This window comes from Protopterus annectens, chromosome 3.part1 (genome assembly GCF_019279795.1).
Source record: "Protopterus annectens isolate FY-2018-M chromosome 3.part1, PAN1.0, whole genome shotgun sequence".
NCBI lineage: Eukaryota > Metazoa > Chordata > Ceratodontiformes > Protopteridae > Protopterus > Protopterus annectens.
The window spans coordinates 1,033,021,422-1,033,035,472 of NC_056732.1; positions in this window are offsets into that span (position 1 = coordinate 1,033,021,422).

Below are 14,051 nucleotides of genomic sequence, written 5' to 3' on the forward strand. Positions count from 1 at the left end.
TTTTGAGCCTTACCTATTCAGGGCACGCTGTGGGTAACAACAGCCTTTGCCAGTATCCATATGGCCTGCACTGATAGGTGCACGCTAGTCCTAGCAGGTGGGGCATCATGTCATGCTCAGCATGTCATCCCAGGCTGGTACACATTGGATCCCCTTTGACTAACTGTGATACTTCAGCCAATTATTGCACTTGATCATCTCATTGTCATATTGTGGCATGATGCTTGGTGAGGGTAGGATGTTAGTCACGGTCCTCAGGTGTGCATATTGTACATGGTGTTACATTACTTAACACATGGCATTCATGCCTCAGGTGGTGCTGCAGGGCTGCCTCTGTCGGATGCACATATTACACTCCCTGTACATGTTTGTGAGCAGGTCATGTCATTTTAGGCATCCCTGTTATTATTTGAGTGAGTCAGAGAGGGTATCATTCCCAGGGTTCCTACTGAGCCAGTGTATGTGCTATGCGTTGCCTTTTCCAAGGCCAGGGCATACTGGGCACGCCTCCTTCGGCCTACTGGGGCAGGCTCAGGTTGTTCCTCCTCCGAGTCAAGCTCTGCCTGTGATGACCTTGGCAATGGTGGGGGGCTGTTTGGCCCAGCCCTATGCTGGTCCTGCTGCAGCTGTTTTCGCAAGATCATATTATGTAGCATAGCACATACCATGACAATTTGGGTACATGTAGTTGGTGTGTACTGCAAGGCTCCACCAGATGTGTCCAGACACCGGAACCGTGACTTGAGCAGCCCAATCACACGCTCTATTACATTACGTGTTTGTGCGTGTGCCTCATTATGGCGTTCCTGTTCAGGTGTGTGTGCATTTCTGATGGGTGTCATCAGCCACGTCTCCAGTGCATAACCTGCATCCCCCACTAGGTGTCCGTGTGGGATGTCCCCATTGGCAAATGTCTGGTACAGCTGCGTCAAATGCCAGATGTGGGAATCATGGTAGCTCCCAGGGCAGCCAGCACACATTCATTATTATGCCCTGGGCATCACACATGACTTGGCAGTTGATGGAGGGGAAGCCCTTGCGGTTAATGTAGGCCCTACCCCGCTCACCGGCTGGTGCTTTGATGTGTATGTGCGTGCAGTCTATTGCACCCACTACCTCAGGGTATTCCGCTATTTGCTGGAAGAGACGCATATTGCTGGCCAATACCTCACGGGCATTGGGGAAATATACATAATCACCGACATGTGCTGACATGGCATCCAGGAACTGGTGCAGTACCCTGGAGGCTGATACCTGTGATATCCCCATCATATCACCAGTTGGTCTCTGGAAGGTACCTGTTGCTAGTATTCTTAGACCAACACATACCTTGGTTTCCACTGGGATGGGTTCCCCTCTGTTGGTTCTGTGTGTGAGGCGTGGCCTGCACAGCTCCACTATTTGCTGCAGGAGGTCTCTGTCCACTCTATAGCGCTCTACTATCTCCAGCTCATGTAACCCGTGGTAGGTGACCCTGGGCCTGTACACTCTTCTCCGTCTCCTCACTGTGGGTTGTCTGGCACCATCTGCATTGTCACCACCCTCAGCAAGTCGCCTATGTCTCATTATGACAGCTATGGCAGCCCCTAACATTTCTGCTCTGAGTTCAGCTTTTTCAGTTTTCACTTCTAATGGCTTACTCCTGTCTTGCAGTGTCTCTTGAGAGAAACATCCTGCACTGCTGTTTGCAGAGTTTTAAGTGCTGGGCTGGGCTACTATTCTGCCTGTGTAATTGCCTGCTTCTAATTGTTTTCACCTGCTAGCTCCAGCAGTATTCCCTGCTTGCTTTCTACTAAATCTGTTGCTTCCTTTTTCCTCTCTGTTTCCTCAGGGGGGAGCCGTGTGCATACCAGCAGAAACACGCTCACAGTGGCTTACATGCGTGCACACATGCTTACACAGTTCAGAATCTGCTTATTTGGGTTAAAATGCACGCACACCCATGCAAACAGTGTTAAACATCTCCCAACACGCTCCCACATGCTCAGTCTGCCTTACACGCGTGCACACTGTCCTACTCGCGCTTCATGGCGTGCACACGTGCGCATGCATGCCCAGCAAGAAACTTTGGTGTAGGCAACAGTGTACACCTTCCATTTCTTGACTTTCCCATGCTTATGTTGTGGCACTCCTCTTTCCATGATATGTGTCTGACATCTGTCATGTAACTCTGACCTCCAATGAACTGCATTTCTTTCTGCCATTCCCCCCTGTGATGTCACCTATCTCCTACTCTGTTCCTCTCCTTTCTGTAACTCTTACACTACTCAGAATGTGCTCATTTGCTATGTGACAGTGGAATTCAGTATCCTAACACTCATTTGCATCAGATTGCCTACTAATGCTTAGTTACATCTCTTAGACTCAGCTTTCCCCCTTAGCAACCACTACATGGTGGCCATGTTGTTTTTGGTCTGCTGGTCCCTGCATTGTCATTCCATGTATTGCATAAAACCCACATTTGTGGGTTTATAACCTTCGTTTTTATGTTTTATATAGCGCAGCCCATTTGCGCGGGGCTGCGCTGGGTTTAAACATCGGCGATCGCCGGAAAAAAAATATATATTTTTATTAATTTTGCATCAGGTTACCTTGCCAATGGCCACATACCTGGCTATTGGCATGCTGCCTGACACATATGCACCCTTTATTTGGAGCTGACATGGCTCCATTGTGGTTTTTGCAGAAACGTACTCAGTTGTCAACTGAGTACATTTCTGCAGCTAAAACGGCTCTTACACGGGCTGTTCTGGGCTTCCTGGATTGCTAATCATCCTCATTTGCATGCTATTCGGCTGCAAGTGAGGTGATTAGCTTATCCACGCCCACTCCGTGTAAGAGACGTTTTAGCTGGTCTCTTAGGTTTATAGGTTCATAGGTTCATAGGTTCATACTAGGCTATCTGCCCTAGGGCATTTATAAGCCTAGCCAGAATGTGTTTGGCTTTCGCCACCCATTTTAAATTTATTTTGCTATGCCCTTTTTCGAGGTTAGTATACTGTGCCTCTGTCTAACAGTGACACAGAAGTGATACCCGGGGTAAACCTACGATCTCCCATCCACTCATCAAGATTCCTCTTGAAGAGAGTCAATGAGGGACTCTGCCTAACCTGGACTGGGATTTTATTCCAGAGTGAAGGGAGCCTCTGGGTTATGAATCTGTCCCTCCAGCATGTCCTATTTATTTCAGTGCTGAGGTTCAAGTCTCGAGCGTAGCTCAATGGGATTTGGATTTTCTGAGGTGCAGCATGTGCATTAATTCCGGGTTGGACATGGCTTTATACATCAGGCACAGATCGCCTCTGAACAGGCGGTATGCCATTGAGTAGAGCTGGAGTTTCTTTAACCGGGCAGCATATGGCATCTGTTTGAGCCCTTTGATCCTCTTGGTGAGGTACTTTTGGGGTCTTTCCAGTTGCTGCAGGTGTCTGGTAAGGTACATCCCAAAAGGGGCATTGTACTCAATTATGGGCCTGATGAGGGATGAGTAAAGAGGCACGATGATGTCCCCTGATCTAGATGTGAATCCCTTCATGATTAGGTGGGCTATATAAAATGTTTTTCTAACCACTTTGGCCACGTGGTTGTCAAATGAGAGATTGCTATCAACTTGGGTCCCCAGGTCCCTAATTACTTCTTCTGAACTTAATGGATTACCACCTATGTGGTAATTTGTGAGCACTTTGTTTTGCCAAAGGGATGACTATACAGTTTTTGGCATTTAGCTTGAGGCCATGGCTCTGGCACCAGTTGTCTGTTTCTATGAGGCCCTTTTGGAGGATGCTTGTGTCGGCTGGAGAGTCGATTATGGCACCCAGTTTGCAGTCATCTGCGAACTTGGTCAGCCACAGTCCTTCCATGTTGGCCTGTACCTCCGAGAAATATATACTGAACAAGAGAGGTCCCAGGACTGAGCCTTGTGGGACACCACTTGTAACTGGTTTGGAGTCTGACATGGCTCCAGCAATTCTAACCATGTGGGTTCTGTCCTTGAGCCAGCTTGCAATCCCTCTAGTGACATAGGGGTTTATATTTAAGCTGGTGAGCTTATCTATAATGCCCGAGTGGGGTATTGTATCAAAGACTTTTGTGAGGTCCAGGTAGGCTGTGTGGACCACCTTCCCCTCGTCAATGGCCTTGGTGACTGTTTCAAAGAAATCAACCAGGTTTAAAAGGCAGGATCTGCCCTTAACAAAGCCAAACTGGGTAGGATCCAGTGTTTGTAGGTCCCCAATATCTTTATTTATGAGGTCCATGATGATCCTTTCCATAGCTTTGCAGACCAAGCTAGTCAGGCTTATGGGGCGATAGTTTCCAGGATCCGTTGAGGCACCACCTTTATGGAGTGGGACCACTGTTGCTGTACGCCACTCTTTGGGCACATATCCTGTAGTAAGGCTGAGATTGAACAGTAGTTTTATGTTTGGGTTTAGCTCTTCTTGGAGTTCATGTAGGGCAGCCGGGACACCATCTGGTCCCATTGATGCTGTGTTTTTTGCTTTGGAGAGGGCGGCTCTTACCTGAGCATCTGAGATGTCAGGGGGGCAGCACTCTGCTGGGATAGATATTTGCCCTTTTGGTGGGGGGGGGAGAAGTTTGCGCTGAACCTGTCAGCTAGGATGTTGGCAATGTCTGTGGGTTCGGTGTATTTTTGTCATTTTGGACTAATTCTGAGCATATCTAGGAATTACCACCCAGGTTCCTAACATAACTAAAGAAAGCCTTGTGATTATCCTTAGTGTCCTGTGCAATTTTCTCTCGAAGCTAGCCTTAGACAATTTTATGAGTGCCCGTAGTTTTTGCTAATACTGATCAGTGATGCCTTCCCTTTTTGGGATTTTGCTCTATCATTTAGTAGCTTCCTCCTTCTATTGTATAGTTTGTTTATGGCTAGGGTCCACCAGACAGGACGTCTGCCTTTGGAGGATTGGGTCTTGGTTTTATTTGGGATCGCATGATCCATCCATTCCTGAAGGTGTTCATAGAATGCGTTTATAAAGGATTCTGCGGTCTGGGCCGTATTTTCCACAGGCCCGGGAGCTTTGAAGGATTCCACCTCAGTTTTGAGGAGTGTGAAATTTGCTTTAGAAGTTTTCACTGTGGTTTTCTGGGCAGGGGTGGGGTCGGGATGTGAATATCCAGTGAGATTAGTTTATGGTCTGATCTTACCAGTGAGGGATACACTTCTGGTCTGGAGCATAGAGTCCCCATGTTGGTGATGATCAGGTCCAGTATGTTTTCCCCTCTTGTGGGAGTGGTAACAAGTTGTTCCATAGCATTTGAGTTTATAAATTCTAGGAACCTTTGGGCTAGGATGTTGGAGCTAGAGTAATGCTCCCAGTCTGTGTTTGGGTAGTTGAAGTCACCCAATATAATGGTGTTTGGAGAGACCTTCATATTTTCCAGTGTTCTCAGGAAGGCCGAGTGGGGTTCCTGGGTTTGGGAGGGTGGTCTGTAGCAGGCTATAAACTGGAAGGCAGTTTTACCCACTGTTAGTTGCACATGGATAGTCTCTGATGATTCGTGCTTTGCCACCAACCTGGAGGTGTGGGTATCTTTGATGAATATTGATACTCCCCCTCCTTTTGTGGTTCGGTCCAAGTTTTGGGGCAAAAGCATGGTATGAGGTATAACCTGGTAGTGCTGGGGTGCTCTCGGAGCCCTGAACCAGGTTTCTGTTACTGCACAGATATCGATGTTCTCCATGCTAAGGAGAGTTTCGAGTGCATGCATCTTGAGGTTTAGACTTCTGGCGTTGAGTAGCATTACTCTTAGTTTCTTATCCCTTGTGATACCTATGGAGGTGGGTTTGTCTTTGAGCCTTGCCTAAAATGGCACTATGGGGGTAGCAAGAGCCTTTGCCAATATCCGAAAGCCCAGGGTGACAGGTGCAAGCCATCCCTAGCGAAGCATCATGGCTTGTCGAGCATATCATCCCAAGCTGACAGGCATTGGATCCCCTTTGAATGACACCAGTACTTAAGCCAATTGTTGAAATTGATCATCTTGTCTTCATATTGTGGCATCATTCTTGGTGAGGATAAGATGCTACTCAAGGTCAGGGTCATACCGGCCTGGGCTACATGCTCAGAGAGCTCCTTTATGTCTCTTTTCATGTAGTCCAGGGAGGTACGTCTCAGGTCATTCACACCAGCATGGACAATGACTGAGTCATATTTGTACTTGCCTTGAAGTGACCTGAGTGCTTGTGTTATGTGGCGGATCCTAGCGCCCGACAGGCTGCTCACCGTGACCCTCTCCTTGTTTAGCCTGGTGAGCGGGACGTCAGTGTGCCTGACGATAGAGTCACCTATTACAAGTGTATCAGGTGTGTTGTTTAGTCTTAAGGGCTGTGACTGTTTGGCACACTGGCTTTGTGAGATATGTGTTGCAGGTGTTTTGTTTTGGGGTAGCGGCTTCTTGGGTGTCTGCTTTGGAGGTCTCTGCTGCTTCGGCAGATCTTTATTTAGAGCCTCCAGTATGTTTCGTGTGATTATGTGTTTGGTTTGCTGTCGTGGTAGGTCTATGTGAGACTGGAATTGTAGTGAGTGTGGTTTCCTTCTCCTCCTGACTGGTTATGCCAGTACTGAGTTGAGAGAACTTAGCCTCCAGTTTGGCTATATGGTTGCATCTCTCACATGTGTTGGAATTTGTTGGGAGGAGGAGAGGGTTGTCTGTGTACATGAGGCAGTTGTAACATTGCCTCAAGATTCCCAGATTCACCAGCTGGACCGGAGAGGAGATTGACAACTGACCTTTGGACATGCTAGAATAATAATGGGAATTCCTTAATAATTGAAAACCAGGGCCAGTGGGGAGTGAGGGTGTAGTGCTTTTAATTTTTAGTGCTGACTTATATAATTGCTTTAGTGAGCAAGTGCCAGGTAACTTAAGTGCAATGTGTTACAGGTAACTTAAATGCAAAAACGACAAACAGTAACTTTCTTTCAAGTGAAACAAGGAAATAAGTACAGTAAGCAATGCAGATATCACTAGTGATCCACAGAAGCGCTGAGAAGCCGCGTATTAGGTGGAATTAGCGTTCCAGGGAAATAACAAGCAAACAAACAACAAGCATATAAACAAAGCTAGATTCAGCAGACCTGGATCTAGTCTATGCTACAGCAAACAAGGTTACACGGACTTTGGGCTGTTCCTGGATCGCGAAGGCTGCATGGAGTCTTACACTACTCTTAGACTCCGTGCAAGCCTTCGTGAATCCTGCCCCCTGTATTTAGGTAGGACCTTACCAAAAAGTAGATCTGATTTTTGTTGAATATCAACTGCAAATTAGTGTTCCCACTGTCTGAGTGTTCTCACAATTTTATTAATTTCTCCAGTGGAACACATTTCTCCATTTTGGAGGTTTATTATAATGCTATCATGGTACATTTGTAAAAAGGTTATTGTTAAATAATTCACATCAATCAAGATACAGATCCAGAGTTCTTTCTTTCTTTCACATAGTCATTATTTTGTATGTTAGATACTTTTGCAGGCATAATTATTTTTATGCTAAAATGGGTCTGTTGTGGAATCCTGTTCTAGGAAGAAAAAAATACTTAATACAGTGAATCATATATACACTGAGAACAATTTTTCTAATACTGCCATATTATTTTGATGTCTACTCAAACATGTTATACTCAGGTGTGTATGCAGTTAGGCAACTTACAGTTACTGTAACTCTGCTTATCTACTTTTTATGTCTCCAGATTGTATAATTTCTCTACTTCCCCATTTTCTCAGTCTTGTTCTTTTAGCAATTCCCTTATTGGGAATGTAAGACTTTATATATATATATATATATATATATATTGAATTAATTTATCCTGTCTCTTAAGACAAGCTACTTAACAGTGTTTTCATATCTAGGAGCTAGACTATAGAGGTTTGATGTCACTAGATTTTTCTGGAAGTAATAAATACTTAAAAATAGTTTGGAGAGGAGTGTTGGGTGCTTTTTTATTTTCTAAGTTTATTGTTTGACTTTTGTGTTAATATGATTAGACTTTATTTTGTATTTGAAGATATGGGTAGCTTTTCAAAAGTATAGTATTGGGCCCAAGGTTAACTATTAGTCAGTTGTCCACCCTTAGAGGCATTAAGAAGAGTCACTATCTGGGTCACTTAATACATTTTTATACACAATCGCATATAGCATCATTAATCTATTTCACTTTAGGTTAATAATCCCATCTCTTCAGTAAATTTCTATGTTTTTTCTGTTTTCTCATGTATTCTTCAGCATTTAGACAATTGTTTCATTGCTGTTGGGTTCTGCTTTTTGATACTCACTTTGATTTACTAAGTGGAACTAAAAATGATGAACTTTTGCAAGATATACAGTATAACATTCAGAGAGAAATTATTTATTCTGTTATCATAGCTTTGCTTTAGCAGTTTTCATTGACTGAAGCAGTTCCTCATAGCTTAAACAGCTATGCTAAAACATCCTTTACAACTAAATACTAAGATTTAAAACAAAAATGGGAATGTGTTGCCTTAAATAGCTTTTTTAGAATTTTTAAAAATATTTATTGATTATGATAGAGGGCAGCATGAACTACGAGAGGCTAAGATTGAGATACTGCAAAATATTTCAGCTTCCCCTGATGCCTTGCAGAAGCAAAAAGGATATTTTTGGTAAAATAGAACAGCTTTTACAGACTGCTGTGGCTTATAAAAAAATAACAAACAAACAAAAAAAAAACAAAGATTAGTTTGAAATCAGAGGTAAATGACTGCAGTGTGGTTTGCGTGGTTTCCATAGCAACAACAGTCATGTCCAGGAATACCGCAATCGATTATAGGAAAATATCAAATGGAAGGCAGAAGCAAGCAGATACCAGCAGAAATGACTGTGGTACTGGACTTATTAAATTAACAAAGAGTAAAAATGTGTTTGTTTTTAATAAAAATCACCACAATAACAAGAAGGGACTGAAAATGCCAAGAACACTAATATAAACTTAACAACAAATATGTTAGTACATCCTTCAGTCCTAAGGGGAACCAGCAATTTTGCCCAAACTACAATGGACAACAGACTAAGGGTGATATTGATAGTCATGGGTTTTGCACTTGTGTAGGGGTCATCAACAAAGAGCATCACTATGCCTCTATGGAAATACAGTAAGCACAGGTTATTCAAGCTGAATAAGGAAATGTAAGAGCATTTTGATAAACATGCTTACTTATGGCAAAAGTGTAAACTAGCTGAAATTAATCACTAAGTATATGCAAAGGACTATTTGAAAGCCTTAGGCTTTGTATGACTCCATATATACTCTGATATTGCTGACAGAAGAAGCTATGTGCAGGCATGCTTGGAAGGGTTGAAGTGAACAGTTGACAGTGCAGCTTTTCTTATTATTTAATAAAAAAGAGGTTTAAAATGTTTTATATAGTGGTATCCTTATTTGGACACCTTGATTGGTTTCTTACAAGAATAGAAGGGGAAATAGGTAATATTGAAAAAAAGAAGTCATAACAAAGATGAGACCCATACCTCTCAACTGTACAGATTTTTGCAGAATGTCCAGATTTTTGCCTCAAATTTTTGGTCTGTTCCTCATAAAATTTGTGGTTTTCTAGCATATCACTGGAATAATTTGAGAACTGAAGTAATTAAATAATGACATATAATTGAGTTTCAGAGTTCAAATCCTTCAGAAAATGGATGTTAACACAAACCCTGTTACTCTAGCAACATTCTAAGTTTATAAGAGTGATATTTAAAAATTGTCCCTAGTTGTGGGCCCTTGTCCCCTTTTTTTGTAAAGATTTGTCCAGATTTCTTGCACTAAGATGTTGAGAGGTATGGATGAGAACACAGAAGGAAAGCATCAAGCGGTGATTTTTTCAGGCAGAAGCTTTCTTTCAGTTCAACCTTCATTAACAAAACATATTAACTGCTACAGGTGGATGCAGTATACGTAACAATAACGTGTGCTTTGATAATTTTCTGTTTAATAAGTGTAAGCATGTAAGGGGATTGCTTAGAAATGTATACAAAAGTGATTAACACTATAAATGCTCTATACATTCTCAATGTTACATTTGACAATTACCCACAACTTAAAATACACATGTATTCATAGAAACAGTAATAAGAAAATTTAGAAAATGAGTACATTGTCATGTAAACAAACACTGCTTGCTGCCACTTCACCCTTCCCACTGCATACAAATGATATTTTGTCTCTAAGTATAGATGCCAAAAGGAAATAATTTGAAGTGTAGTACCTTAACAGACAACATACTTCATCAACTGAAGAAACATTGCTTAATATAAAAAACACAGTACATTTTCATTCAATTGCAAGGTATGAACTCACATTAAATATTGAAATAACACTTTTTATTAAATGTACCACTTCAGGAGATTCACTATGTGCATACTTAAGTACACCACAAAAATATAATTTATTGGGCAAAACAGTTAAAAATGTGATGCCTTATGACATCACTGAACAGGAGGCAGTGAGCACTCAGGCATGCCTTTGGAAAAAGTAATATGAGCAACTGTTCTAAAATAAAAAAAATGCTATCTAAAGATGAGAAGGGATGTCTGATAGTGACAGTAAACCATGTACCGCACAACATAGCTCAAAGATATCAGTGCATGCATCAATTATACTCTATTTGTTTTTTTTACAAATAAGGAAGCACTAACCTGAATGTCATGGTCCATAGTTCTGGACTAGATGCTGCCTTTTTACCTTCGCAGCCTTATGCCATGCAGGAGCCTGCCACATGGTTTCCCTTACTACTGCTGCTGCTGGCTAGTCATCATTACTTATAGTAGGGCTACAACTGGCAGTGACTATGATAGCATGGGTCACATCACCACCAGATAGGCACATAATTATTTTGTGCAGAATGCAACATGCAAGAAACATCCTGCATGCAGTAGCTTGGTCATACTCAAGGGCATCCCCAGACTCATCCAGGCACCTAAAATGACTCTTCAAGAGGCCAAAGACCAACTCATTAACAATACAGGTCAGGGACAAGGCTGTGTTGTAATTCTCTTCAGCAGCTCCACTTGAATTTCTCACTGGTGTCATGAGCCATGGGTCCAGTGGATATCCAGCATCACCTGAAAGAAAAAAAAAGAATGAGAGAGAAGGGGGGAGGTAAAACAAAGAAAAAGAGATATAGTATTCAGCAATATATTTTATCATGAATAACTAATTAAATAAAATAGAAAAAAATATATATTTTTTCACTTACCAGCAAGTTGACCACTGGGCATCCTATTATGCAAGAAAAGGCAGTAGAATGTGCTAGTGTGCCAGGTATGGGAATCATGTGCACTGCCAGGATGCTGGGCAGAGACATTGGCGATGCTCCTCCATGCATTTCCCACTACCTGGCAATTGATGGAATGGTAGCCCTTCCTAATGTGGTACCAGACCCCCCACAGGGAACAGATGGGACCTGAATTGCAACAAAAGTACCTCAGGGAAACATGATACTCCATAAAAGCCATGCATAGTCCTGGCTCAGTCCTGAGATGACACTGGGAAATAGATGTACTGATCCACACATGTCAATAGTACATCCAGGAACTGCCAAAGTATCTTTGAGTCAGAAGCCTATGAGATACCCAAAGTGTTCCCAGTCTGGTCTGTCCTGTCTATAGAAATTCTCCATGGCAAATATAGTGAGAGTTGCACATATCTTTGTATCCACAGGGATAGGAAGGCCATGCATCCCCCCAATGCCCCTGTGTGAGCCATATATACTCGGTAAGACCCTTGCAATATCTTTGTCCACTCCAAACCTATTATGTATCTCTTGTTTATCAAAATTATAGTGAGTTATTCTATACCTATATTACCTGCATTCTTGGCCAGCAAGCAATGCTGAGTGCAAGCGGTTTTGGCTCGGTCAAGACAAGCAACTCAAACCAGAAAATGGCTAGGTTAACATCAAGACACAACATATTCAAGGATTGCTAAGCAGATAGAACTTGCAGGTATATATATATATATATATATATATATATATATATATATATATATATATATATATATATACAGATCTTTGACATCAAGAAGAGTCCACTATTCTTGATATCAAAGAACTCAAATTACATCTTCTCCTTAATGATGACATTCCCCCTGGGCTCAATAAAAATCTTAACATAAAGTGCACACTCAAGTGGTACAGATAACCACGAGCGCCACCAACAGAACAATGTAACTGGTTACCTGTTGCTACCTTTACCTTCCTTTGTTACTTTTAATTCCTCATTGTGGTAAATTTGGTGTTTTTTTTTCTTATTGGTCCACTTATATTATATATTGTACTACAGTTAGTCATGCACTTTATTTCTGATAAAGTTCTATTTATTAAAGAATGAAAACGCCGCTAAAATTTATCTGTTCATCCTCTTCTGTTCATAGCTCCACTCAGGATTGGTCTTACAGGTTTTAGTTTGTTTTTTTTTTAGTTTATTTCTCTGCAGTTCTCAGTGCATGTATATATATATATATATATATATATATATATATATATATATATATATATATATATATATATATATATATATATATATATATGTATATATATATATATATATATATATATATATATATATATATATATATATATATAATCTATGTATACATATACATTCACACACATACACACACACACACACACACACACACACACATATATATATATATATATAGAATAGATGATACACGTATATGTATATATATATATCTGTGTGTGTGTGTGTGTGTATATATATATATATATATATATATATATATATATATATATATATATATATATATATATATACATATAGATATAGATACATATATATATACACACACACACACACACACACACACACACACACACACACATATATATATATATATATACTCTCTCTCTACATATATATATATATATATATATATATATATATATATATATATATATATATATATATATATATATATATATATATTCTCTATATATATATACTCTCTCTCTCTCTCTCTATCTATATATATATATATATATATATATATATATATATATATATATATACACACACACACACACACACACACACACACACACACACACACACACACACAAGCATATATGTATATATAGGTCCATAAGTTCATAGTTGTGTACTAGGCTAATGGCCCTGGGGCCTTTACAAGCCTAGCCATAGGACTACTCTGGCATAGTGCCTCCCGACCTTAGTTCCCATGCCTCTGTTGAGTAGAGCCAATGGAGTTATCCCTGGTGTGAATTTTCGGTTTCCCATCCACTCATCAGTTTTTCTCTTGAGAGTCAGCGAGGTGCTCTGCTTGACATGTATGGGAAGTCTGTTCCATAGCATGGGCAGTTTCTGGGTTATGAACCTGTCCTTCCAGCATGTTCTGTTAATTGTGGTAATGAGGTTAAGGTCTCTGGAGCGTGTGGTGCGGAGGGATTGGGATTTCTTTAGATGTAGCATTTCTAACAGAGCTGGGTCAGACATGGCTTTGTAAGTCAAGCAGAAATCGCCTCTAAGTAGGTGATATGATACAGAGAATAGTTGGAGTTTTTTGAGTCTGTCCATACAGGACAAATGTTTAAGGCCTAGGATCCTCTTTGTGAGGTACTTTTGCGGCCTTTCCACTTGTTGCAGGTGTCTAGTGAGGTACATGCCAAATGGGGCATTGTACTCGATGACTGGCCTAATGAGGGAAGAGTAGAGGGAGACAATGACCTCTTTCTTCCTGGATGCAAAACCCTTAGTAATGAGATGTGCCACATAGAAGGACTTTCTGACCACAGTGGCAATGTGGTGATCAAAAGAGAGGTTGCTGTCAACCTGTGTTCCCAGATCTCTTATAACGCCTTCAGTGTTCAGTGGAATACCATCAATGTGATAATTCATGAGAACCGGGTTTTTCACAAAGGGCATGACTACAAATTTTTTGACATTGAGCTTAAGGCCATGGATCTGACACCAGTCGTTGGTCTCAGTGAAGCCATTCTGTAGGATGTCAACATCACTTGGGGAG